Source organism: Pelophylax lessonae, assembly GCF_965119305.1.
Source record: "Pelophylax lessonae genome assembly, chromosome: 10".
Taxonomy (NCBI): domain Eukaryota; kingdom Metazoa; phylum Chordata; class Amphibia; order Anura; family Ranidae; genus Pelophylax; species Pelophylax lessonae.
In genome coordinates, this window is record NC_138777.1 from 124745066 (window position 1) to 124768462 (window position 23397).

Consider the following 23397-nt stretch of genomic DNA (forward strand, 5'->3'; position numbering starts at 1 on the left):
AGGGCGAGTTGTAGGCATTTTAGGGATAGAGTCTGCTGAATTATATAGGGTCAGTGTCTTCTACAAACTACAATCGATATTGCTGTGTGGGGGGTGGGGTCTGCACTCAATCCTGATCTACGATCTCTTCTCAATCCTGTTAGGGACAGAGTCTGCTGAATTTTAGGGAAACTGTGTTCTACAAACTACAATCGATATTGCTGTGTGGTGTGGGATTGGAGATAGGCAGGTGTCAGTGATCCACATCCATTTTTCTGTGTGTGAGCTGCAGTGAACACAATCTTTTTGGGCTGCAGTGAACACAATCTTTTTGGGCTGCAGTGAACACAATCTTTTTGGGCTGCAGTGAACACAATCTTTTTGGGCTGCAGTGAACACAATCTTTTTGGGGTGCAGTGAACAAAATCTTTTTGGGGTGCAGTGAACACAATCCTTTTTGGTGTGCAGTGAACACAATCTTTGTGGGGTGCAGTGAACAAAATCCTTTGTGGGGTGCAGTGAACACAATCTTTTTGGGGTGCAGTGAACAAAATCCTTTTTGGGGTGCAGTGAACAACATCCTTTTTGGGGTGCAGTGAACACAATCTTTTTGGGGTGCAGTGAACAAAATCCTTTGTGGGGTGCAGTGAACACAATCTTTTTGGGGTGCAGTGAACACAATCTTTTTGGGGTGGAGTGAACAACATCCTTTTTGGGGTGCAGTGAACAAAATCCTTTTTGGGGTGCAGTGAACAAAATCATTTTTGGGGTGCAGTGAACACAATCTTTTTGGGGTGCAGTGAACACAATCTTTTTGGGGTGGAGTGAACAACATCCTTTTTGGGGTGCAGTGAACAACATCCTTTTTGGGGTGCAGTGAACACAATCTTTTTGGGGTGCAGTGAACACAATCTTTGTGGGGTACAGTGAACAGAATCTTTGTGGGGTGCAGTGAACACAATCTTTGGGGGGTACAGTGAACACAATCTTTGTGAGGTGCAGTGAACACAATCTTTGTGGGGTGCAGTGAACACAATCATTGTGGGGTGCAGTGAACTCAATCTTTGTGGGGTACAGTGAACACAATCTCATACTGAAGGTTTGAGGGTGCTGCCTGTTCCATACTCCCCCTACTCCTCATCTAGCCTTTTAGGGGTACAAACAATAGTAATTGGGGCCTAGTGTGGTTGTGTACGTGTGATATACATACACTTTTTTGGGATCATATTTTCTATTCCGCTATTTAATCAAAAACCTTTGGGGATCAGTTAAATTGGGGGATAGTCTGTGTTGGTACGTGTGAGAGAGATCCACCTTTCCAAGTTGTTGGGGTTCATCTCATACTTCTGAAGGTTTGAGGGTGCTGCCTGTTCCATACTCCCCCTACTCCTAGCCTTTTAGGGGTACAAACAATAGTAATTGGGGCCTAGTGTGGTTGTGTACGTGTGATATACATACACTTTTTTGGGATCATATTTTCTATTCCGCTATTTAATCAAAAACCTTTGGGGATCAGTTAAATTGGGGGATAGTCTGTGTTGGTACGTGTGAGAGAGATCCACCTTTCCAAGTTGTTGGGGTTCATCTCATACTTCTGAAGGTTTGAGGGTGCTGCCTGTTCCATACTCCCCCTACTCCTAGCCTTTTAGGGGTACAAACAATAGTAATTGGGGCCTAGTGTGGTTGTGTACGTGTGATATACATACACTTTTTTGGGATCATATTTTCTATTCCGCTATTTAATCAAAAACCTTTGGGGATCAGTTAAATTGGGGGATAGTCTGTGTTGGTACGTGTGAGAGAGATCCACCTTTCCAAGTTGTTGAGGTTCATCTCATACTTCTGAAGGTTTGAGGGTGCTGCCTGTTCCATACTCCCCCTACTCCTAGCCTTTTAGGGGTACAAACAATAGTAATTGGGGCCTAGTGTGGTTGTGTACGTGTGATATACATACACTTTTTTGGGATCATATTTTCTATTCCGCTATTTAATCAAAAACCTTTGGGGATCAGTTAAATTGGGGGATAGTCTGTGTTGGTACGTGTGAGAGAGATCCACCTTTCCAAGTTGTTGGGGTTCATCTCATACTTCTGAAGGTTTGAGGGTGCTGCCTGTTCCATACTCCCCCTACTCCTAGCCTTTTAGGGGTACAAACAATAGTAATTGGGGCCTAGTGTGGTTGTGTACGTGTGATATACATACACTTTTTTGGGATCATATTTTCTATTCCGCTATTTAATCAAAAACCTTTGGGGATCAGTTAAATTGGGGGATAGTCTGTGTTGGTACGTGTGAGAGAGATCCACCTTTCCAAGTTGTTGAGGTTCATCTCATACTTCTGAAGGTTTGAGGGTGCTGCCTGTTCCATACTCCCCCTACTCCTAGCCTTTTAGGGGTACAAACAATAGTAATTGGGGCCTAGTGTGGTTGTGTACGTGTGATATACATACACTTTTTTGGGATCATATTTTCTATTCCGCTATTTAATCAAAAACCTTTGGGGATCAGTTAAATTGGGGGATAGTCTGTGTTGGTACGTGTGAGAGAGATCCACCTTTCCAAGTTGTTGGGGTTCATCTCATACTTCTGAAGGTTTGAGGGTGCTGCCTGTTCCATACTCCCCCTACTCCTAGCCTTTTAGGGGTACAAACAATAGTAATTGGGGCCTAGTGTGGTTGTGTACGTGTGATATACATACACTTTTTTGGGATCATATTTTCTATTCCGCTATTTAATCAAAAACCTTTGGGGATCAGTTAAATTGGGGGATAGTCTGTGTTGGTACGTGTGAGAGAGATCCACCTTTCCAAGTTGTTGGGGTTCATCTCATACTTCTGAAGGTTTGAGGGTGCTGCCTGTTCCATACTCCCCCTACTCCTAGCCTTTTAGGGGTACAAACAATAGTAATTGGGGCCTAGTGTGGTTGTGTACGTGTGATATACATACACTTTTTTGGGATCATATTTTCTATTCCGCTATTTAATCAAAAACCTTTGGGGATCAGTTAAATTGGGGGATAGTCTGTGTTGGTACGTGTGAGAGAGATCCACCTTTCCAAGTTGTTGGGGTTCATCTCATACTTCTGAAGGTTTGAGGGTGCTGCCTGTTCCATACTCCCCCTACTCCTAGCCTTTTAGGGGTACAAACAATAGTAATTGGGGCCTAGTGTGGTTGTGTACGTGTGATATACATACACTTTTTTGGGATCATATTTTCTATTCCGCTATTTAATCAAAAACCTTTGGGGATCAGTTAAATTGGGGGATAGTCTGTGTTGGTACGTGTGAGAGAGATCCACCTTTCCAAGTTGTTGGGGTTCATCTCATACTTCTGAAGGTTTGAGGGTGCTGCCTGTTCCATACTCCCCCTACTCCTAGCCTTTTAGGGGTACAAACAATAGTAATTGGGGCCTAGTGTGGTTGTGTACGTGTGATATACATACACTTTTTTGGGATCATATTTTCTATTCCGCTATTTAATCAAAAACCTTTGGGGATCAGTTAAATTGGGGGATAGTCTGTGTTGGTACGTGTGAGAGAGATCCACCTTTCCAAGTTGTTGGGGTTCATCTCATACTTCTGAAGGTTTGAGGGTGCTGCCTGTTCCATACCCCCCCTACTCCTAGCCTTTTAGGGGTACAAACAATAGTAATTGGGGCCTAGTGTGGTTGTGTACGTGTGATATACATACACTTTTTTGGGATCATATTTTCTATTCCGCTATTTAATCAAAAACCTTTGGGGATCAGTTAAATTGGGGGATAGTCTGTGTTGGTACGTGTGAGAGAGATCCACCTTTCCAAGTTGTTGGGGTTCATCTCATACTTCTGAAGGTTTGAGGGTGCTGCCTGTTCCATACCCCCCCTACTCCTCATCTAGCCTTTTAGGGGTACAAACAATAGTAATTGGGGCCTAGTGTGGTTGTGTACGTGCGAGATACATACACTTTTTTTGATCATATTTCCTATTCCGCTATTCAATAAAAACCTTTGAGGATCAATTGAATTGCGGGATAGTCTGTGTCGGTACGTGTGAGAGAGATCCACCTTTCCAAGTTGTTGGGGTTCATCTCATACTTCTGAAGGTTTGAGGGTGCTGCCTGTTCCATACCCCCCCTACTCCTCATCTAGCCTTTTAGGGGTACAAACAATAGTAATTGGGGCCTAGTGTGGTTGTGTACGTGCGAGATACATACACTTTTTTTGATCATATTTCCTATTCCGCTATTCAATAAAAACCTTTGAGGATCAATTGAATTGCGGGATAGTCTGTGTCGGTACGTGTGAGAGAGATCCACCTTTCCAAGTTGTTGGGGTTCATCTCATACTTCTGAAGGTTTGAGGGTGCTGCCTGTTCCATACCCCCCCTACTCCTCATCTAGCCTTTTAGGGGTACAAACAATAGTAATTGGGGCCTAGTGTGGTTGTGTACGTGCGAGATACATACACTTTTTTTGGATCATATTTTCTATTCCGCTATTCAATAAAAACCTTTGAGGATCAATTGAATTGCGGGATAGTCTGTGTCGGTACGTGTGAGAGAGATCCACCTTTCCAAGTTGTTGGGGTTCATCTCATACTTCTGAAGGTTTGAGGGTGCTGCCTGTTCCATACCCCCCCTACTCCTCATCTAGCCTTTTAGGGGTACAAACAATAGTAATTGGGGCCTAGTGTGGTTGTGTACGTGCGAGATACATACACTTTTTTTGATCATATTTCCTATTCCGCTATTCAATAAAAACCTTTGAGGATCAATTGAATTGCGGGATAGTCTGTGTCGGTACGTGTGAGAGAGATCCACCTTTCCAAGTTGTTGGGGTTCATCTCATACTTCTGAAGGTTTGAGGGTGCTGCCTGTTCCATACCCCCCCTACTCCTCATCTAGCCTTTTAGGGGTACAAACAATAGTAATTGGGGCCTAGTGTGGTTGTGTACGTGCGAGATACATACACTTTTTTTGATCATATTTCCTATTCCGCTATTCAATAAAAACCTTTGAGGATCAATTGAATTGCGGGATAGTCTGTGTCGGTACGTGTGAGAGAGATCCACCTTTCCAAGTTGTTGGGGTTCATCTCATACTTCTGAAGGTTTGAGGGTGCTGCCTGTTCCATACCCCCCCTACTCCTCATCTAGCCCTTTAGGGGTACAAACAATAGTAATTGGGGCCTAGTGTGGTTGTGTACGTGCGAGATACATACACTTTTTTTGGATCATATTTTCTATTCCGCTATTCAATAAAAACCTTTCTAGGGCAAGATCTTAAATTACAGAAATATGAGGAGACCGTCAAATAAGGGCCGTGGCCTGGGTCGTGGTGCTGCTGGTAGAGCTCCTGTTGCAAGGAGAGGACATGGTCGATCTGTGCCAGCTACACGCACAAGTGAAACACCTTCCTCAAGTGTGAGTAGGCGACAGAACCTGCATCAGTATTTGGTAGGGCATCAAACGCCCCTAGAAGTGATGAGGCCAGAACAAGTTGAGGCGATAGTAGATTGGTTTGCTGCTGACAGTGCCTCCAGTTCCTTCACATTGTCTCCCACCCAGTCTACTGCAGAAAGGTCAGAGTTGGCACATGCAGCCAATGTCCAACCGTCTTTCACCTCACCCCCTTGCAAATCAGGCCAGCAGTCTGAGCCCCAAGCCATACAGCAGTCTCTTATTCTTTTTGAGGACTCTGTCAGCAGGGTTTCCCAGGGCCATCCACCTAGCCCTGCCCCAGAAGTGGAAGAGATTGAGTGCAGCGATGCCCAACCACTTATTTCTCAAGATGAGTACATGCAAGGATCATCGCAGCACGTCTCCGATGATGACGAAACGCAGGTGCCAACTGCTGCGGCGTTCAGCATTGTGGAGACCGACAAGGAGGGCAGGGGTGAAGACTGGGTGGAAGATGATGTGGAGGACGATGAGGTCCTCGACCCCACATGGAATGAACGTCATGCAGGTGAACTGAGTAGTTTGGAGGAAGAGGCGGTGGTCGCACAGAGCCACCAGCACAGCAGAAGAGGGAGCAGGGTGCAGAAGCGGAGCGGCCGTGCCCTAGACACTACGCCCGCTACTGCCCAACGCAGCAAGGGAACGAGCGCACCAAAGTCAGCTCAAAGGAGTTCTCTAGCGTGGAAGTTCTTTAGAAAATGTGCTGATGACAGGACACGAGTGGTTTGCACCCTGTGCAATCAGAGCTTGAAGCGAGGCATGAACCTTCTCAACCTGAGCACAACCTGCATGATCAGGCATCTAAGTGCAAAGCACGAGCTGCAGTGGAGTACACACCTTCAAAACCAAGAAACGTCTCTGGCTCATCCTGCTTCCTCTTCTGCTGCAGTCTCGGCCGCTCCAGCCACATCTGTAGTGATACCGGCACCTGCCACCCCGCAAACAGACGATCTGTCAGCAACACCACCACCTGGGTCACCAACAACCATCTCCACAATGTCCCGTGGAAGCGTTCAGCTTTCCATCTCCCAAACACTTGAGAGGAAGAGGAAGTACCCCCCTACCCACCCGCGATCCCTGGCCCTGAATGCCAGCATTTCAAAATTATTGGCCTTTGAAATGCTGTCATTCCGTCTGGTGGAGACGCACAGTTTTAAAAACCTTATGTCGGTGGCTGTCCCACAGTACGTCGTGCCCAGCCGCCACTACTTTTCCAGGCAAGCCATCCCTTCCCTGCACAACCAAGTGGGGGAAAAAATCAGGTGTGCACTGCGCAACGCCATCTGTGCCAAGGTCCACCTAACTACGGATACGTGGACCAGTAAGCACGGTCAGGGGCGTTATATCTCCCTAACGGCACACTGGGTAAATGCAGTGGCGGATGGGCCTGAGGCGGATAGCAATTTGGCGCATGTCCTTCCACCACCGAGGATTGCAGGGCGCTTCAGTTTGCCTCCTGTTCCTAACTCCTCCTACTCCGCTTCCTCATCCTCTACCGCCTCCTCATCCGGACAGCGTAACACCTTCACCACCAACTTCAGCACGGCCAGGGGTAAACGACAGCAGGCAGTTTTACAACTTGCCTGTTTGGGGGACAAACCACACACCGCGCAGGAGTTGTGGAGGAGCATGGAACAGCAGACAAATGAGTGGTTGCTGCCAGCGAGCCTCAAGCCCGGCCTGGTGGTGTGCGATAACGGGCGAAATCTCATAGCAGCTCTGGGCCTAGCCGGTTTGACGCACATCCCTTGCCTGGCGCATGTGCTGAATTTGGTGGTGCAGAGGTTCCTTAAAAACTACCCCGATATGTCAGAGCTGCTGCAGAAAGTGCGGGCCGTTTGTGCGCACTTTCGGCGTTCTCACCCTGCTGCTGCTCGCCTGGCAGCGCTGCAGCGTAACTTCGGCCTTCCCGCTCACCGCCTCATATGTGACGTGCCCACAAGGTGGAACTCCACCTTGCACATGCTGGAAAGACTGTGCGAGCAGCAGCAGGCCATAGTGGAGTTTCAGCTGCAGCACGCACGCGTGAGTCGCTCTGCGGAACAGCACCACTTCACCACCAATAACTGGGCCTCCATGCGAGACCTGTGTGCCTTGTTGCGCTGTTTTGAGTACTCCACCAACATGGCCAGTGGCAATGACGCCGTTCTCAGCTTAACTATCCCACTTCTATGCCTCCTTGAAAAAACAATTCGGGCGATGATGGAAGAGGATGTGGCACAGGATGAGGAGGAGGAGGAGGATGAAGAGGTAACATTTCCAAGGCTTTCAGGGCAGTCATTCGCAAGGGGCTCCGAGGGTGGGTTCCTGCACACGCAAACGCCAGGGACGCAATTGTCCAGCAGGGGCACAGTTCTGGAGGATGAGGAGGATGAGGAGGAGGAGGAGCTGGAGGAGGAGATGGAACCATGTTCACAGCAGGGTGGCACCCAGGCCAGCTCATGGCCATCACTGGTGCGTGGCTGGGGGGATACAGAGGACACGGACCATACACCTCCCACAGAGGACAGCCTTTCGTTGCCTCTGGGCAGCCTGGCACACATGAGCGATTACATGCTGCAGTGTCTCCACAACGACCGCCGAGTTGCCCACATTCTAACTTGTGCTGATTACTGGGTGGCCACGCTGCTGGATCCCCGTTACAAGGACAACGTACCGTCCTTAATTCACTCACTGGAGCGCGATCGCAAGATGCGCGAGTACAAGCGCACGCTGGTAGACGCCATGCTGCTGGCATTCCCATCTGACAGCGGGGCCACAGTGGAAGCACAAGGCAGAGGAGGAGGAGGAGGAGGTCGCCAACGCAACCAGGGCACCGCCAGCACCTCAGAAGGCAGGGTTAGCATGGCCGAAATGTGGAAAAGCTTTGTCAGCACGCCACAACAAACAGCAGCACCAGCAGCTCAGATGGAACGTCTTAGCAGGAGGCAGCATTTTACCAACATGGTGGAGCAGTATGTGTGCACACGCCTACATGTAGTGAATGACGGGTCTGCCCCCTTCAACTTCTGGGTCTCCAAATTGGGCACATGGCCTGAGCTTGCCCTTTACGCCTTGGAGGTGCTGGCGTGCCCTGCAGCCAGTGTATTATCTGAACGGGTATTTAGCACGGCTGGGGGCGTTATAACAGACAAGCGCAGCCGCCTGTCCAGAGACAATGTGGACAAGCTCACGTTCATTAAAATGAACCAGGCATGGATCCCACGGGACTTTTCCGTACCTTATGCAGAATAGCAATGGATACCGACCTTACCCACCCATTGTTCCATTTTTGCTCTTTCTCACTCTTTTGGGGTGTACCCTCATTTAAAATTTGTGAAAAGAAGCAGTGTTGGCTACCTCGTCCTCCTCCTCAGGGCCAGATTAATGTAGGGGCTATTGGAGCTGCAGCTCCAGGCCCCTACCTTTTATATAGGCCCCGGGTTGGCCATATTCACTGTTACCGCTCTTCTGTCACTTGTAAACACAGAAGTCTGGCTTCTATGCTCGCTTCCCCAGGCAGCACCCTCAGAACCTCCCCACACAGCGTGAAGGCCGGACAAGGAGGGACAGTTGGCGATGCATGGATGTGTTTATGGGCTTCAGAGACAGCATCCCATGTTGAATTAGGCATGCATGGCTGCACCCTTCCTCCTCTGGGTGCATGGCAAGGCACGGCCCTAAGGCCCTTCAAAATCCTCAGCACCAAGCCCATGATGCTGTTAATCCGGCCCTGGTCCTCCTCCACCGCCGCTTCCACCTACACCGCCCATAGGTGTGCGCAGCCTATTGCATTAAGGTGTGCACCCCAAAGTTGAAATACACATGCATGTGTTTGCCAGCAGGGAGAGTAATGTATCGGGGCCATGTACCTGTAGGCAAGGAGAAATAGAGCAGAGCAGGTCCCAGGGAGATCTTTCCCATCTCCTCACTGGCAATGCTATGTGCCCTAGGTGATTAGGGTGTGCCCAGGCACACCCAGCACACCCTGTGCGCACGCCTATGTCACCGCCACATCCACCACCACCTCAACCTCCCTCCTACTCCATATGGGCCTCGTCCTTCAGAGATGAAGAAGAACATTGTTTTATTTTTCTGTTTTTTTTTGTTGTTTTAAGTTATTTCCCTATCCACATTTGTTTGCAGAGCACTTGCCATGCTCTTAATTACGTTTTGCTGCCATTTGCAGCACTCTAGCCCTTTCCTTTGGTGTTTTAGAGCCATTTTAGTGCCTTAAAGTTCGGGTCCCCATTGACTTCAATGGGGTTCGGTGTCCGGGAAAAGTTCGGTAAAAGTCCGGGACACGAACCCGGACTTTTTTTTAAAGTTCGGCCGAACCCGTCGAACATGGACATCTAGGTGTCCGCTCAACCCTAGTCGCAAACATAAAATTTTCCGTTCGCGAATGCGAACTTCCTCAAATGATCGCGAATGGGCGAACCGGACGAACCGCCATAGACTTTAATAGGCAGGCGAATTTTAAATCCCACAGGGACTCTTTCTGGCCACAATAGTGATGGAAAAGTTGTTTCAAGGGGACTAACACCTGGACTGTGGCATGCCGGAGGGGGATCCATGGCAAAACTCCCATGGAAAATTACGTAGTTGACGCAGAGTCGGGTTTTAATCCATAAAGGGCATAAATCACCTAACATTCCTAAATTGTTTGGAATAACGTGCTTTAAAACATCCAGTGTGTGTATACGATCAGGTATGATATTGTATCGATCAGGTAGTGTAAGGGTTACGCCCACTTCACAGAGACAGACCAAACTCTGACGGACCAAACTCCCCGTTTAACGCATCACAAACAACCGCAAACAGTCCATTTGCACAACCGCAAACTCCCCATTTGCACAAGGTTGGATACCAAGCTAGCCATGTCCCGTTCCTTGTCCTCACTGACGTCATTGAAGGTCTCTTCCTCCACCCAGCCACGTACAACACAAGGGTCCCCGAAAGGTGACAACCAGCCCCCTGGGACGCCTGCTGTGGTTGGTCTTCCACCTCCTCAAAGCCACCTTCCTCCTCTGACTCCTCTTCTTCAGACTCCTCTCTCTGCATTGCCGCAGGTCCAGCAATCGACAACGACAAGGCTGCTTTTTTTTCCTCTTCATGCTCATCTACGGCCTGATCCAGCACTCTTTGCAGGGTACGCTCCAGAAAAAACGCATATGCGATGAGGTCGACGATGTTGCCTTGGGTTTGACTGACCAGGTTTGTCACCTCCGCAAAAGGACACATGAGCCTACAGCCATTGTGCATGAGCGTTCAGTAACGCAGCCAAAAATACCCAGCTCCGCAGAGGCTGTCCTCTTTTTTTTAATTAAATTAATCTGTTCTTACCAGTTTAATCTCTGTTTTGTCCCCTATCAGGGGCCGGTGTATGGAATAGATTTTAGGAACCGGGAGATGGAAAAAGATGGTTGGTCGGTCCTCTTACTTACAACTTGGGGCACGGCGCGTGCGCCGTGCAATGTAATGTGCCATCCTATATCAGTGGTGTGTTAAGTAGTACAAATTCTTATCAGTTTAATCCCTCTTACGTCCCCTATCAGGGGCCGGTGTATGGAATAGATTTTAGGAACCGGGAGATGGAAAAAGATGGTTGGTCGGTCTCTTACTTCCAATTTGGGGCACTGTGCGTGCGCCGTGTAATGTACTGTGCCATCCTATATGAGTGGTGTGTTAAGTAGTACTATTCTTATCAGTTTAATCCCTCTTACGTCCCCTATCAGGAGCCGGTGTATGGAATAGATTTTAGGAACCGGGAGATGGAAGAAGATGGTTGGTCGGTCCTCTTACTTCCAATTTGGGGCACTGCGCGTGCGCTGTGCAATGCACTGTGCCATCGTATATGAGTGGTGTGTTAAGTAGTAGTATTCTTATCAGTTTAATCCCTATTACGTCCCCTATCAGGGGCCGGTGTATGGAATAGATTTTAGGAACCGGGAGATGGGAAAAAGATGGTTGGTCGGTCCTCTTACTTCCAATTTGGGGCACTGTGCTTGCGCCGTGCAATGTACTGTGCCATCCTATATCAGTGGTGTGTTAAGTAGTACTATTCTTATCAGTTTAATCCCTCTTACGTCCCCTATCAGGGGCCGGTGTATGGAATAGATTTTAGGAACCGGGAGATGGAAAAAGATGGTTGGTCGGTCCTCTTACTTCCAATTTGGAGCACAGCGTGTGCACCGTGCAATGTACTGTGCCATCCTATATGAGTGGTGTGTTAAGTAGTACTATTTAAGTAGTACTATTATCGTTTAAATGCCACGGCCTACACGAGTACCTGAGTATTATTGCTCCTGTCCCTTGCAGTGCCCAGATTGCTGTATTGTGACTCTGGACTTAATCTTTGTTGTGCCATATTGCTACTTGTCCCTTGCTATGCCCAGATTTCTGCCCTGTGACCCTGAACTTGCTCCTAGCTGTATTAGATCACTACCCTGTGGACTTACTCCTTGATAAACCTCTGTGTGTCTAATCTCTTAGTAAAGAATCCCTTGGGAAATGGTCCTGAATAGGGTTGAGCGAACCTGGACTGTATTGTTGGAGATCGTACCAGACTTTTGGGTATTCGGTACCCGGACACGGACCCGAACATTTCACTGTATGTTCGGGATACTGTCCGTTGTTCGGTAATGTTATTTGATGTTTTGCCGCGGTTTTAATGTTTTGGCGTGGTTTTAATGGCGCGGTTTCAACAAGTGCAAGGCAGCCAATCAGCAAGCGTTTAACTAGTGTGCCCTTAGAAGCCATCACAGCCATGCCTACTAATGGCATGGCTGTGATTGGCCAGTGCAGCATGTGACCCAGACTCTATATAAGCTGGAGTCACATTGCGCCGTGCGCCACTCTGCTATAACTATACTAGGGAGAGGTTCCTGATGCTGCTGCTGAGGGAGAGATAGGAGATTATTGCGTTCAGGGAAAGAAAAGTGTAACGGACCGTTTCAGCAGACAAGGGGTTAAAATCCGTTTAGGCGATATGCCCCTTTCTGAGAGACAGGCACAGCTACTGCAGAACATCAAACTCCCGAACTGGATACAAAATAGCACTCCAACCTGGAACCTCACGAATAGCTGCTAGCAGACGAACAAGAAAAGCATACATCAGCTTACACTCCTAGCAATCAGTCTCCAACAGCATACAGTGAATCCCCCCAAGAACGAGACAAGGCTCCGCGTGAGGTTCAAGCAGTGGTCTGTTTATTGAGGGCTACCTGCCCCTGTATTTATACAGGTCTCCCACCTGGTGGACACTCCCCTAGGGGACCAAATGGAAGACTGTAACACAAACAGACATGTATCACATTACAGACTCACAAAAGCAAAACATCCCCACAATGCATCCTGGTTTCCTCCCTTCTGCCCTGGACACAATTGGAGAAGTAATTCAATTATCTACCAGGACAAAGGCAAAACTCCATTACACACATGGGGACCCAAATACAGGATTATGCTTTAAAATATATAAAGTTACTTTTTATACATTAAACATAGACATGTTACATATCCCCAGATAGCTCAGATCTGAGGGTACATTATGAGGTGAATGGCACGCAGACCACACAAGTACAGTTTAATTGCCATAGAGCCAGAGTCTTTAATTACACTAATATGCTCCATGGCATGGCTATCTGGGTTAAAACATTCACCTACACAAACTACCGAATTTCCCTGCATTCACCAAATCCATACGAATTAGAACCAGGGGCTGTTTGTTCGGTGGATAGAATCTACCGAACGGCTGTGCAGAAAGGGAGAAATAAATCCTTCTGCACCGTAAAATTAACCCTTTAGCTGCCGGTCCATAATCCAAAGGCAGCAGGCGGGCAACCAGGCTCCTCCAATGCAATGTGGCGAGGTTGGTCTCGTCACAAATAGGAAGAATCTTCTTTAATCAGACAGCAATCTACATTGATTGTATTGTGTGGGGGTGCAGTGCACAATCTTTATGCCCTGACCTGAGCCCAGCGAGGAGGAGGAGAGAGAAAAAAAACTTTTATCAGTCTGTTAGGTGGGCGGCATGTAGTGTGTAGCGGCCATGTAATGCAAGCTCAGTGCATATGTGTCTGCTTAATCTGCATATAAAAAAGAAAAAAACATTTTTCCTTCATATTTTACTTTGACATACATTGTTAGGACACTGCTTTTGTAATCTGCTCTTCAAAAAGCACCAAATGTAAGGGAAAAATAATTATTTTTCAGTATTTAAGGAAAAAAAAATATTTTTCAGTTTTTCATTCAAATGGGTTTTTCTTTATTCAATAGCGGAATAGAACAACAACAGTATCCAACCTGTTAGGCGTGCAGTGTGTAGCAGCCATGTAATGCAAGCTCAGTGCATATGTGTCTGCTTAATCTGCACTTAAAAAAGAAAAAAACTTTTTTCCTTCATATTTTACTTTGACATACATTGTTTAGACACTTCTGTTCAAATCTGCTCTTCAAAAATCACCCAATTAAAGGGAAAAATATAAATTTTTCATTCATACGTTACAGTGAGATACACCCATTGTATACTGTTGTTGTATTCCGCTTATCAATAAAAACCCATTTAGGGGGAAAAAATGTAATTACGGCCTACTCTGCATATGTTACAGTGAGCTACACCCATTGGATACTGTTGTTGTATTCTGCTTATCAATAAAAACCCATTTAGGGGAAAAAAATGTAATTGCGGCCTACTCTGCATATGTTACAGTGAGCTACACCCATTGGATACTGTTGTTGTATTCAGCTTATCAATAAAAACCCATTTACGGGAAAAAAATGTAATTAAAAATATTAAATTGCGGCCTAGTCTGTATCTGTACGTGTGAGATACACCCTTTAGATACTGTTGTTCTATTCTGCTATTCAATGAACACCCATTTAGGGAAAAAAATTAAATTGCGGCCTAGTCTGCATATGTTACTGTGAGATACACCCTTTGGATACTGTTGTTCTATTCCGCTATTAAATAAACACCCATTTAGGGAAAAAAAAATTGCGGCCTAATCTGCATATGTTACAGTGAGATACACCCATTGGATACTGTTGTTATATTCCGCTTATCAATAAAAACCCATTTAGGCCAAGCCACGTACTGTAGTCTTCCCCAAAATTAGGCTGCCCTCTGGCTCCTTGTCCCAGAACCCGATCCCTGTGATGGAGGCCTTCCGTTCCTTTTATCAAAACTTATATGCAGGGGGGGACTCACCCCTGTCCTCTGCTGACCAGAAATTTTTGGATGATCTTCCTCTTCCCAGGACATCTGCCCAACATCGGGCAGAAATGGAGGCTCCCATCACAGAAAGAGAAGTTCTAGAAGTCATTAAGAAACTTAAACTAGGTTCAGCTCCGGGCCCGGATGGCTTTCCGGCACTCTATTATAAGACCTTCGCTGACTCTCTCTCCCCGTATCTCACTAAATTTTTTAATTCCTTAAAATCTGGGGCTCCATTGCCTGGTGATCTTAATTCGGCCCTTTTAGCTGTTATCCCTAAACCCCATAAAGACGCCGGTGACGTCTCTAACTACCGACCCATTTCTCTGATTAATAATGACGTCAAAATCCTCACAAAACTCCTCACCGACAGATTATCTTCATTTATAGTGTAAATTAGGGGTGCGCTGATAGAAATAAAGCTGCTACCTGAACTATATCTAGTGAAATAAATGTTAAAAAATAGGTGCGCTAAACAATATCAAAGTGACACAATGCACAATGTGAATAAATGAACATATATACAATAATAAACATATATGAATCAAAGTGATGGTGATCCGGTGATACTACAAAAACTCAAATGAGTGCAATAACTGATATAAGTCCACAAAGTCCAAATATCTTCACCAAGTGATACATAAAGTAGTGAAGGAGCTTAAAGTGATATTTCCAGTGCTTGTGAAATGAAGATCCCGCCACCAACAGGCTTTCCTCCTTACCAGATAGAATAAGGTTAGGCGCAGAGTAAACTCTGATCAATAAGTTGGAAAAGGAGGAGACTTCACTAAAATTCCACCGTGAGGTATGATGCAAAATAGCCTCTTACCGAATGGCAAATAAATCAAAGCACAGGAGATTCTCTTATGTAGATGTCCTTTCAGTTGATCGGATACCAATGGCTGTCTTCCGCTACCAGTATACGTCCGTGCTCTTATTTGCTCCCCAAGATGACCTGGATTTAACAGAAGTTAATCACATTAGTATCAGGATTGGTAATATGATTAACTTCTGTGTGACATACAGCAGTATCTTCTATCTATGGGAAGCTATGCCATTCAGATCTGCTACAATCTGAGCCCTCTGAAGAAATGAATCCTCCCAGGTTTTCTGAAATAACATTCTGATGAACTTTACATTGCAGGTCTGGAACATTCCATAGTCAGTATAGTACAGTACTGGCTAACAATAACACCAACAAAGAAAAATATTAAAGGTGGAGCAAGCAAGACCATCAAGGCATAAGGTTTGTTAAATCCAGGTCATCTTGGGGAGCAAATAAGAGCACGGACGTATACTCGGCATTTAGCAGAATACCATTCCACGCTGAATTCCAGCTATAGCTGCACTGCAGTAGCCCGCCTGGTCTCAATACCTGTGATGTGAGTTTCTCTACAGAGACATCCAATAAGGCTAATCAAGGCACTCTATATTTAACGTGTTTCTATTCCCCTGAAGAAGCGGTGTTTCAAAGCCCGCAAAACATGTCAGGATTGGTTTGATGCTCCTCATTGGACCGAAATATCTGTATACTTCTTTGCCTTGTGTCCTATATGGCCTCACACATCCAGTTTGTTTATATGTTAGATGAAAATGAATATAATTATCTGTACTGTTCATCTTGTTTTCAACATGTATTATCAATAAATACTTCATGTTTTTAATGTAATTTTCACCTTATTGGTCTACTTGGTACCCATAAAGTCCCACTAGCCCTCCCACAATTGTTCTGACCCTTCGGTCTCTTCTACTCTTTCATCATCCTTTCTGTTCCCCTCTCCCCGCTTCCTGGTTCTCTTCCTTTTCCTTATCTTTCCTCCCTCCCCTCCCCTCCCATCCTCCCTTCCCCCCCCCCACCCCATCCCCTCTTGCCCTCCCTCTTTCTTTTTCCCCCCTCCCAGCTTTCCTTTCCCATACTTCCCCTCCCTTTTCCTCCTTTTCCCATCCTTTTTCTCCCCCTCATTCTTCTCTCTCTTCTGCTCTTCTTTTCCCTTCCCTCTCTTTCCATTCTTCTTTCTTACCCCGGCCCGTGCCTTTGCACCTTAGGCCCTAGCTGTGGGTATACTTTGGGATATTTTCCCACTATTTATAATGTCAATTTTATACAGTACATGTGGGTATACATCCCTTTGACATCCTTCTTCTCCGAACTGCAAATCTACGTATCTCCGTACCTAATATATCACGCATGTTATTGTTCTTTTTTGTTTAATTTTGGATTGCAAATTTTTTTCAATAAAAACTATTGAAAGTAAAAACCCATTTAGGGGAAAAAAATAAATTGCGGCCTAGTCTGCATATGTTACAGCGCAACAAGGCACACAGGTCTCGCATGGAGGCCCAGTTATTGGTGGTGAAGTGGTGCTGTTCCCCAGAGTGACTCATGAGTGCGTGCTGCAGCTGAAACTCCACTATGGCCTGCTGCTGTCCGCACAGTCTGGCCAGCATCTGCAAGGTGGAGTTCCACCTTGTGGGCATGTCACATATGAGGCGGCGAGCGGGAAGGCCGAAGTTACGCTGCAGCGCTGACAGGCGAGCAGCAGCAGGGTGAGAACGCCGAAAGTGCTCACAGACTGCCCGCACTTTCTGCAGCAGCTCTGACATATTAGGGTAATTTCTAAGGAACCTCTGCACCACCAAATTCAGCACATGCGCCAGGCAAGGGATGTGTGTCAAACCGGCTAGGCTCAGAGCTGCTATAAGATTTCGCCCATTATCGCACACCACCATGCTGGGCTTGAGGCTCACTGGCACCAACCACTCATCGGTCTGCTGTTGAGTGCCCCTTCACAACTCCTGCGCGGTGTGTGGTTTTTCCACCAAACAGGCAAGTTTTAAAACTGCCTGCTGTCGTTTACCCCTGGCTGTGCTGAAGTTGGTGGTGAAGGTGTTACGCTGACCAGATGAGGAGGCGGTAGAGGATGAGGAAGCAGAGTAGGAGGAGTTGGGAACAGGAGGCAAGCTTAAGCGCACTGCAATCCTCGGTGGTGGAAGGACATGCGCCAAACTGCTATCCGCCTCAGGCCCAACCTCCACTGCATTTACCTAGTGTGCTGTTAGGGAGATATAACATCCCTGACCGTGCTTATTGGTCCACGTATCCGTAGTTAGGTGGACCTTGCCACAGTTGGCATTGCGCAGTGCACACGTGATTTTGTCACCCACTTGGTTGTGCATGGAAGGGATGGCTTGCCTGGAAAAGTACTGGCGGCTGGGCACGATGTACTGTGGGACAGCCACCGCCATAAGGCTTTTAAAACTCTGCGTCTCCACCAGGCGGAATGACAGCATTTTGAAATGCTGACATTCAGGGCCAAGGATCGCGGGTGGGTAGGGGGGTACGTCTTCTTCCGCTCCAGTGTTTGGGAGATAGAAAGCTGAACGCTTCCACGGGACATTGTGGAGATGGTTGTTGGTGACCCAGGTGGTTGTATTGCTGGCAGATCCTCTATGGGGTGGCAGGTGCCGGTCTCACTACAGAGGTGGATGAAGAGGCCGAGACTAAAGCAGAAGAGGAAGCAGGAGGAGCCAGAGACCTTTCTTGGTTTTTGTGTCTACTCCACTACAGCTCGTGCTTTGCACTTAGATGCCTGGTCATGCAGGTTATGTTCAGGTTGAAAAGGTTTATGCCTCGCTTCAGGCTCTGATTGCACATCGTGCAAACCACTTGTGTCCTGTCATCAGCACATTGTCTGAAGAACTGCCACGCTAGGGAACTCCTTAGAGCTGGCTTTGGTGTGCTCGGTCCCTTGTGTAAGATTCTGGTACCTTCGGTACCCTTCCAGCCCATTTCTTCCGCATTGCGTCCCACCTTTTCAGCTAGGTGGAACGCATCTACCTGCCTATCTCTTTAAGCCGCATGACGTCATCACTAGGCGCCGCTCTGAGCGGCTATTTCAATCGCCGGCTTTCACTCACAAGGTGTTCGTGCAAACCGCTTGTTATACAGCCTTGTCTGACGCTGCCGAAGCCTCCAGCTATTTCCCCAGTATCTGGATAGACCGGAGTCTCGCTACTTGATCCTGTATCTCGCTACTGATCCTGTATCTCGCTACCTGATCCTTATCTCATTACCGGACCCCTCATCTCTCTAAACCAACTAGTGATAAGTACCCCACAGGGGATTCCTTCCTATCAACTTACACTATCTACTCTTGCATACTAAAGACTGTTGCTATCTATGCATTACTATTTCTATCATCTGCACTGTTGCATAAATTGCTAGCTCTTGAGTCTACTACCATCTATATCCTTGCACTGAGTTGCAATTCCTGTACACTTCATCTGCTGTCCCCTACCACCTGTTATTTGTACATGGTTGCTAACCTATCTGCATACTATCTATCACCATCTGCTAACACTCCTGAACATTACTATTGAGTGCCTATCATTGCTATCACTACTCACGCCTGTCCTTTCAGCACATCACCTCTATACTATCGTATACAACCTATCACTCCAGGAACATCTTATCTGAGTGTCTGTATATTTGCATGCTGAGGCAGGCTGGGCCACAATGATGAGTCTGGAGAGTTGGATATGGTGATTCAACACATCTCTACACGACTACTGAGTGGAAATTCTGCAGCTGCAAATCCAGTTCACTAAACAAACGCCGGAGCGTTACAGATTGCACGAACCAGAAAGAAAAAAATGGATTCAGCAGAATTAGCCACTCATGTGATACAACTAACACAAAAGGTAGATGCATTAATCCTTTCCCTTGCCGAAGTGAAAAATGAAAATCAGACTTTGAGACAGCAGATAGCCCGTGTTTCACAGCTCACTGCTGCTCAACCTCGTGAGCCCAAAATAAACCCTCCTCTAGTGTTTACAGGTGATCGGAAAAAATTTCGTGAATTTAAAAACGCATGTCAATTGCTTTTTAATTTAAAACCTCGTACTTACACTACAGACCAAATTAAAGTCTGCACCACTATCTCATATTTGTCGGGTGATCCACGGGCTTGGGCAGACTCTCTCTTTGAGAAAAATGACCCTCTTCTTAACTCCTATCCTTTATTCTTAGCAGAACTCGCTAGCTTATATGAAGACCCAAATAGGCAGAGTACTGCTGACAGCCAATTGAGGGCTTTAAAACAAGGAAGGAGACCTGTTGAAGACTTCGTAGCAGTGTTCAAAAGATGGACCCTTGATTCAGGGTGGAATGATGCATCTTTGCGAACCCAGTTCAGACTCGGGTTATCAGAAGCCGTTAAAGACAAGCTCGCCCGAGCAGATTTACCTGGCACTTTGGATGCCTTAATACAACTCAGCATCAATATTGACAGGCGACTGCGAGAAAGAAAGGCTGAGAAAATGGGAGTACCATTATCCAATCCTTCTCGGGTTTCGCCCGTTGACCCTATTCCTATGGAGGTAGGAACCATACGCCCACCATTATCGTCTACTGAACGAGCCAGGAGAAGATCTGAAAATCTCTGCATGTACTGCTCCTCCCCGGATCATTTGATAAGCGTCTGTCCCCTTGTCCGCAAAAAAGAGGGTGAGTGTTCACATGTCTTGCTGGGGGGATTAACGACTTCTTTTTCTAATCCCTATCTTTTTATTCATTTGACCTTACAGTGGGACCACAATAGGATCACCACCAAGGCTATGATCGACACAGGATCTTGTGGGAACTATATTGACACTAGTTTTGTTGCTTTAAATAAAATACCTATTATTTCAAAATCTAAACCTGTCTCTGTTAGTTTTATTAACGGTATTCCGTTATCTTCTGGTCCAATTACCAATTAGACACAAGCACTCCTTGCTACTGCTAACGAGTCTCATGCTGAGACCACCACTTTTGATGTATTACCTTCACCACATTTTCCCATTATTTTGGGACTTCCCTGGTTACACATACATCAACCAACCATTGATTGGAAAACACGGACTCTAACCTTCCCCTCTCACTACTGCGAGACCACGTGTAACCTCCAATCATATAAAAAAATCCTGTCCATGGTGTCAGATGAAATTTCACCACCACCATGTTATCAGGATCTATAAGAAGTCTTCCTTGAGAAAAATGCTCAAGTATTGCCTCCCCATAGGGACTACGATTGTTCTATTGATCTACTCCCTAATAGTAAACTACCTTTCGGTCATGTTTATCCTCTTTCTCAGGATGAACTTTATCATCTCAAGGAATACTTGGATGAGAATTTAGCGAAAGGGTTTATTAGACCCTCTACTTCTTCCACAGCTGCTGGACTTTTCTTTGTCTGCAATAAGGATTTAAGTCTCAGGCCTATTATTGACTATAGGCAATTAAATACCATTACGATAAAGGATCGCTATCCTTTACCTCTCATTCCCGAACTCATTGAACAAGTGCGCGGAGCTACCTACTTTTCAAAATTGGACCTAAAAGGGGCATACAACCTCATCCGAATCCGTAATGGGGATGAGTGGAAGACGGCATTCAGAACCAGATACGGATTATTCGAATATCTAGTGATGCCTTTTGGGTTGTGTAATGCTCCCGCAGCATTTCAGCGATTCATAAATGACATCTTCAGAGACTTACTTGATGTTTGTGTTGTGGTATATCTGGATGATATACTCATTTATTCTCAGTCCTTGTCCGAAAATGTAAGACATGTAAGACTTGTGCTATCCAGATTACTCGCACACAATTTATACGTAAAATTGGAAAAATGCCTATTTCATAAGGAAGAAGTGCTATTCCTAGGATACATCATATCCAAGAACGGTATCAAGATGGATATGAGCAAGATATCGTGTATACTGGATTGGCCTGTACCAACAACTCGTAAGGCATTACAACGATTCCTTGGATTTTCAAACTTCTATAGGAAGTTCATCAAGAACTTCTCTTCTATTGTGAGACCGCTCACACAACTTACAAGTGTAAAGAAACCATTCAAATGGTCTGAAGAAGCAAATAAAGCTTTCCGCTTGTTAAAATCAAGCTTCACTTCTGCTCCCATACTACGTCATCCAGACCCATCCCTCCAATACATCCTGGAGGTAGATGCGTCAAATATGGCTGTAGGAGCAGTTCTTTCCTAACGACCAACGAATACTTCACCACTCCACCCAGTTGCTTTTTTCTCTAAATCACTAAGTAGCCCAGAGGTGAATTACCCAGTGGGTGAAAAAGAGTTGCTTGCCATAAAACTGGCACTAGAAAATTGGCGACATTTACTTGAAGGTACTCGATTGCCAATACTCATACATACAGATCATAAGAATCTCCAATACCTTCAGACCAACAAGACTCTTTCCCACCGGCAGGTAGGTTGGTCATTATTCTTCCTAAGATTCAACTTCCTAGTGACCTACACGCCTGCAGACAAAAACAAAAAAGCGGATGCGCTATCACCGCTAACCGAAGATAACTGCGCCGAAATCCCTTCACTTCCTATAATACCCCATGACCGTATTATTGGTGTTGTTCGTTCCTTGAAGGAAGAGATTCTGCACAGTATAGGACTGGATTCACCACCACCACAACTAAGTGCTGATGCAGAAGGCTTCCTCTACTTTAACGACAAACTCTACATACCTCCTGGTATGCGTACCAAGATCTTGGAATTATCACATGACGTACCTATGGCAGGACATATGGGTATGACTAAGACATTCAATTTGCTCACCAGGCAATTTTGGTGGCCTGATATGAAGACGTCTGTACAAAAATTTGTTTCCTCATGTGACATCTGTGCAAGGTCCAAAATTGACACTACAAAACCATCTGGTCTACTTTGCAGTCTACCAATACCCAAAGTTCCATGGGAAGTTGTGTTCTTAGACTTTATAGTAGAATTACCACCTTCCAAAGGATTTACTACCATTCTAGTGTCAGTGGACCATCTGACAAAGATGGCACATTTCATTTCTATTCGCAGACTACCTTCATCTAAGGAAACAGCGGAATTACTAGTGAAACATGTGTTCAAGCTACATGGAATTCCAAAGACTCTTTTATCTGACCGAGGTTCACAGTTCATCTCCAAGTTTTGGCAAGCTCTATGTCATATACTAGGAATTGAGCGAAAACTTACTTCTCCCTACCACCCTCAGACCAATGGACAAACTGAAAGAGTCAACCAGTGCATTGAACAATATTTGTGTTGCTACACCTCATACCTACAGGATGATTGGGTGGACCTCCTCCCTCTGGCAAAATTTGCTTACAATAACGCAACCCACAGTACTACTAAGCAAAGTCCATTCTACCTAAACTATGGGTTTCATCCCACACTTCTTCCACCACGCATACTGCCATCAAGTAACCCAGTAGCCTCTGACTATCTTACCCAAATAAAAGACTCTCTGGGTTTACTTAACACCACCATCTCACATGCTCATAGCCAACAAAAAAGGTACTACGACCTCCGTAGAAGACCTTCTCCTCAATATGCTATTGGGGATCTCGTTTGGCTATCTACGAAAAACTTAAGGTTAAAGATCCCCAGTAAAAAGCTTGGGCCTTTGTTTCTAGGACCTTTCCCAATTGAGAAGCTCATTGGGAGAGCTGCAATTCAACTCACCTTACCGGCAGATCTTAAAATACACCCCATCTTTCACGTGTCGCTACTGAAACCACATGTTCCCAACCAAGGAATAAGACCTACCATCTCGCCTCCACCTCCAGTACAAGTTGAGGGCAGGGAAGAATTTGAGATTAAGGAGATTTTGGATTCTCGTATCCACAGAGGGAAACTCCAATATCTCATAAGATGGAAAAACTATGGACCCCAAGACGACACCTGGTTGGATACTTCTGACGTTCACGCTCCCAGGCTTATAC